Source organism: Anomaloglossus baeobatrachus, unplaced genomic scaffold (genome assembly GCF_048569485.1).
Source record: "Anomaloglossus baeobatrachus isolate aAnoBae1 unplaced genomic scaffold, aAnoBae1.hap1 Scaffold_98, whole genome shotgun sequence".
In the NCBI taxonomy this organism is placed as follows: domain Eukaryota; kingdom Metazoa; phylum Chordata; class Amphibia; order Anura; family Aromobatidae; genus Anomaloglossus; species Anomaloglossus baeobatrachus.
Window position 1 is genome coordinate 348,526 of NW_027445382.1, and position 6,475 is coordinate 355,000.

Here is a 6,475-nt window from a genome sequence, read left to right on the forward strand (position 1 = left end):
TTCTCTGCAGAACTTCCGGTTTACGGTTGAACACCGGGCCGGTAGGTTGCAGGGCAACGCCGATGCCTTGTCCCGCGGCCCGTGTTTGATGGCAGGAGTTCAACCCCACTCGCTTGAACTGAGGGGGGGGGTATGTGAGACTGTGACCGGGATTATCTATGACGGCCGGTACGTCTCACCCCGGTTGTGCTCACTCCATGATAGAAAGTAACTCCACTCCGGGGTTAATGCTGTTTCCCTACAGGGTTAAAAGGAAACAGGAAGATGGGCGGGGGGCCGGGTGTGAGGGACTGAACACAACTCCCTGAGTTCTCTGCCGGAAAGGCACATGTGTACTGTTGTGGACTTTTGTTTGGATATTAAACCGTGTGCTGTGAACCTTGGTGCCTGGATCCCGTGTCTTCTGCTGCGCAGCCGACCACGCTACCTCACAATATATATATACCGTATATATATACATACCGTATGTGTATATATATATATATATATATATATATATATATATATATATATATATATCGTGTGTATATATATATATATATATATATATATATATATATATATATATATATATATATATATATATATATATATATACACACACATACGGTATGTGTATATATATATATATATATATATATATATATATATATATATATGGTATATATATATATACACGGTGTATATATATATATATATATATATATATTATATATATACACACACACGATGTATATATATATATATGTATATATATATATACCGTGTATATATATATATATACCGTATATACAGTTAGGTCCAGAAATATTTGGACAGTGACACAAATTTTGTTATTTTAGCTGTTTACAAAAACATGTTCAGAAATACAATTATATATACAATATGGGCTGAAAGTGCACACTCCCAGCTGCAATATGAGAGTTTTCACATCCAAATCGGAGAAAGGGTTTAGGAATCATAGCTCTGTAATGCATAGCCTCCTCTTTTTAAAGGGACCAAAAGTAATTGGACAAGGGACTCTAAGGGCTGCAATTAACTCTGAAGGCGTCTCCCTCGTTAACCTGTAATCAATGAAGTAGTTAAAAGGTCTGGGGTTGATTACAGGTGTGTGGTTTTGCATTTGGAAGCTGTTGCTGTGACCAGACAACATGCGGCTATGGAACTCTCAATTGAGGTGAAGCAGAACATACTGAGGCTGAAAAAAAAAAAAAAATCCATCAGAGAGATAGCAGACATGCTTGGAGTAGCAAAATCAACAGTCGGGTACATTCTGAGAAAAAAGGAATTGACTGGTGAGCTTGGGAACTCAAAAAGGCCTGGGCATCCACGGATGACAACAGTGGTGGATGATCGCCGCATACTTTCTTTGGTGAAGAAGAACCCGTTCACAACATCAACTGAAGTCCAGAACACTCTCAGTGAAGTAGGTGTATCTGTCTCTAAGTCAACAGTAAAGAGAAGACTCCATGAAAGTAAATACAAAGGGTTCACATCTAGATGCAAACCATTCATCAATTCCAAAAATAGACAGGCCAGAGTTAAATTTGCTGAAAAACACCTCATGAAGCCAGCTCAGTTCTGGAAAAGTATTCTATGGACAGATGAGACAAAGATCAACCTGTACCAGAATGATGGGAAGAAAAAAGTTTGGAGAAGAAAGGGAACGGCACATGATCCAAGGCACACCACATCCTCTGTAAAACATGGTGGAGGCAACGTGATGGCATGGGCATGCATGGCTTTCAATGGCACTGGGTCACTTGTGTTTATTGATGACATAACAGCAGACAAGAGTAGCCGGATGAATTCTGAAGTGTACCGGGATATACTTTCAGCCCAGATTCAGCCAAATGCCGCAAAGTTGATCGGACGGCGCTTCATAGTACAGATGGACAATGACCCCAAGAATACAGCCAAAGCTACCCAGGAGTTCATGAGTGCAAAAAAGTGGAACATTCTGCAATGGCAAAGCCAATCACCAGAACTTAACCCAATTGAGCATGCATTTCACTTGCTCAAATCCAGACTTAAGACGGAAAGATCCACAAACAAGCAAGACCTGAAGGCTGAGGCTGTAAAGGCCTGGCAAAGCATTAAAAAGGAGGAAACCCAGCGTTTGGTGATGTCCATGGGTTCCAGACTTAAGGCAGTGATTGCCTCCAAAGGATTCGCAACAAAATATTGAAAATAAAAATATTTTGTTTGGGTTTGGTTTATTTGTCCAATTACTTTTGACCTCCTAAAATGTGGAGTGTTTGTAAAGAAATGTGTACAATTCCTACAATTTCTATCAGATATTTTTCTTCAAACCTTCAAATTAAATGTTACAATCCAATCTACACTTGAATTCTATTGTAGAGGTTTCATTTCAAATCCAATGTGGTGGCATGCAGAGCTCAACTCGCGAAAATTGTGTCACTGTCCAAATATTTCTGGACCTAACTGTATATATATATATATATATATATATATATATATATATATATATATATATATACACGGTATATATATATATATATGCGTATGTGTATGTATATATATATATATATATATATATATATATATATCGTGTATATATGTATATATATATATATATATATATATATATATATATATAAATATATATATACCGTGTATATGTATATTGTATATGTATTGTGTATATGCACGATATATATATATATATATATATATATATATATATATATATATATATATATACCGTATTTTTCGCTTTATAAGACGCACCTGATTATAAGACGCACCCCCAAATTTGGTGAAGGAAAAGAGAATTTTTTTTTTTAATGGTAAATGGGGTCCATCTTATAATGCCAGTGTCCCTCTAACAAATCATATAGGGTATATGTCCCTCATAGCCCCCCATCCTAAAATTAGCCCCCTTAATCTGGATATGGCCCCCTTATATTGAATATAGCCCCCTTGTGATGGCACACGTTCCCCTGTGCTGCCTATGGTCCCCTATGGATTGCACACGTTCCCGTGTTAGATAACGCCCCCATGCTGCTGCCCATGGCCCCTATAGATCGCACAAGTCCCCCTGTGTTAGATATTGCCCCCATAGTGCTGCCCATGGCTCCTATATAGATCGCACAAGTCCCCCTGTGTTATATATCGCCCCCATAGTGCTGCCCATGGCCCCTATATAGATCGCACAAGTCCCCCTGTGTTATATATCGCCCCCATAGTGCTGCCCATGGCCCCTATAGATCGCACAAGTCCCCCTGTGTCAGATATCGCCCCCATAGTGCTGCCCATGGCCCCTATATAGATCGCACAAGTCCCCCTGTGTCAGATATCGCCCCCATAGTGCTGCCCATGGCCCCTATATAGATCGCACAAGTCCCCCTGTGTCAGATATCGCCCCCATAGTGCTGCCCATGGCCCCTATAGATCGCACAAGTCCCCCTGTGTCAGATATCGCCCCCATAGTGCTGCCCATGGCCCCTATATAGATCGCACAAGTCCCCCTGTGTCAGATATCGCCCCCATAGTGCTGCCCATGGGCCCCTATAGATCGCACAAGTCCCCCTGTGTCAGATATCGCCCCCATAGTGCTGCCCATGGGCCCCTATAGATCGCACAAGTCCCCCTGTGTCAGATATGGCCCCTAGGCTGCTGCCCAAAGTAAAATAAAACCCTCTTTCCTTATCTCCTGCAGTGCTGAGCTCCCTCCTGTCTGCTCCGTGCTTCTGTTCTTCCTTACTTCCTGGTTGTCAGTGCGGTCATGTGATCGGCACAGCAGGCTGAGATCTCTGCCTGCCTGATCACACTGGAAGCAGGGGCACGGGGAGAAACGCTGCAGGGTGAGTAAAGATTTTTTATTTTAGAATGAGCAGCAGCCTGGGGGCCAAATCTAACACAGGGGTGGGCATGTGCGATCACACTGGGACGCAGGCTCATATAATATGCACGGCTGCTCCAGCCCCTCACTGCCTGCGATTTCAGCACCATTGGAGATGGACAGCGGCTGTGCATATTATATGAGCGGGTGCAGGAGATCAAAGGCAGCAGCCCGCAGCGTTCCACTGTGCTCCAGAGCTGCTGCCCCCACCTCCCCTGGACGCTGCAGGGTACATATATATATACCACCCCCCCTCCCCCCCCCGTATATTCGGCTTATAAGACGCACCCCCTACTTTCCCCCAAAATTTGGGGGAATAAAAGTGCGTCTTATAAAGCGAAAAATACGGTATATATATATACACGAGATATATATATATTGTGAGGTAGCGTCGTCGGCTGCGCTGCAGAAGACACGGGATCCAGGCACCAAGGTTCACAGCACACGGTTTATTCCAAAGAAAAAGTCCACAATAGTACATATGTGCCTTTCCGGCAGAGAACTCAGGGAGATGTGATCACTCCCTCACACCCAGCACACCTGCCCTCCTTCCTGTTTCCATTTAACCCTTCCTTAAGCCTGTAGGGAAACAGCATTAACCCTGTAGTGGATTTACTACCTATCATGGAGTGAGCACAACCGGGGCGAGACATACCGGCCGTCATAGATAACCCCGGTCAGTCTCACATACCCCCCCCCTCAGTTCAAGCGAGCGGGGTTGAACTCCTGCCATCAAACACGGGCCGCGGGACAAGGCATCGGCGTTGCCCTGCAACCTACCGGCCCGGTGTCCAACCGTAAACCGGAAGTTCTGCAGAGAAAGGAACCACCGGGTAACCCGGGCATTCCGTTCCTTGGCGGACCTCATCCAGACCAGTGGAGAGTGATCCGTCACCAAGCGAAACTGCCGTCCCAGCAGGTAATAGCGTAGGGACTCCAAGGCCCACTTGATCGCCAGGCACTCCTTCTCCACTACGCTATAATTCCGCTCGGGAGGGGTGAGCTTCCTACTTAAGAAGGTGACGGGGTGTTCCTCCCCCTGAACCACCTGAGACAGCACTGCCCCCAGGCCGACCTCCGAGGCGTCAGTCTGTACTATGAACTCCTTCCGGAAATCAGGGTTTACAAGAACGGGCTGTCCGCACAGGACCCCCTTCAGGGCCCGGAAGGAGTCCTCGGCCTGCGGAGTCCAGCGCACCATGACGGACTTCTTGCCTTTGAGAAGGTCCGTCAAGGGGGCTGATAGTCCCGCAAAATCTTTTACAAACCTCCTGTAGTACCCCACGATACCCAGGAAGGCCCTAACCTGCTTCGTGGTCAGGGGTCTAGGCCACTTCTGGATCGCCTCAACCTTGTTAACTTGGGGCTTAATCACTCCTTGGCCTATTACGTAGCCCAAGTAGCGGGCTTCCGTGAGTCCCAACGCACATTTCTTTGGATTGGCTGTCAATCCGGCTGTTCGAAGCGCGTCCACCACCGCTTGTACCTGTTCCAAGTGGGTCTGCCAATCGGAGCTGTAAATAATGATGTCATCAAGGTACGCTGAGGCATACGCCTGGTGGGGTTCCAGCACTAAGTCCATCAACCTCTGGAACGTGGCCGGAGCGCCATGTAACCCAAAAGGCAAGACAACATAGTGGAAGAGACCCTCCGGCGTAACAAAAGCGGTTTTCTCCTTGGCGGACTCCGTTAGTGGCACCTGCCAGTACCCCTTGGTCAGGTCGAGCGTGGTAAAATATTGCGCCTGTCCCAGCCTATCAATCAGCTCATCCACCCGGGGCATGGGGTAGAGATCAAACTTGGATATTTCGTTCAATCTCCTAAAGTCATTGCAGAACCTTAAGGAGCCATCGGGTTTTGGTATTAGGACAATCGGACTAGCCCATTCACTCCGGGATTTTTCGATGACCCCCAGGCGTAACATTGTCTTTACTTCCTCCGATATGGCTTGTCGTCGAGCCTCCGGTACTCGGTATGACTTCAGGCGTACCTTCAGGTGGGGCTCGGTGACAATATCATGTCGTATCAGACTGGTCCTACCGGGCAGCTCGGAGAAGACATCGGGGTTCTGCTGAACCAACCGTCTGGCCTCTCGCCTCTGTGTCTTGGTGAGGGCTTCTCCAATCCTTACTTCCGGTTCGTCCTCTCCGGAGGTCGCTGGAGCCGGATGTGAACGACCCGAAGAGGAGGGAGGTGGGGAAAAAACAGCCATCAGGCTTTCCCGTTCCTGCCAAGGTTTTAATAGGTTGACATGGTATATTTGTTCAGGTTTCCGCCTACCGGGCTGCAATACTTTATAGTTAACCACCCCGACTCTTTCCTTTATCTCGTAGGGGCCTTGCCACTGAGCCAGGAATTTACTCTCCGCCGTGGGAATCAATACCAACACCCGATCCCCGGGATTAAAGGTCCGCACGGTGGCTTGTCTATTGTAGCGGCCGCTTTGCGCGGCCTGAGCCTCCTGTAAATGCTCCTTCACAATTGGCATGACCGCGCTTATGCGGTTCTGCATACCCAAAATGTGTTCAATCACACTTTTATGGGGGGTGGGCTCCTGCTCCCAGGTTTCTTTTGCCAGGTCCAACAATCCCCGGGGATGTCGCCCGTATA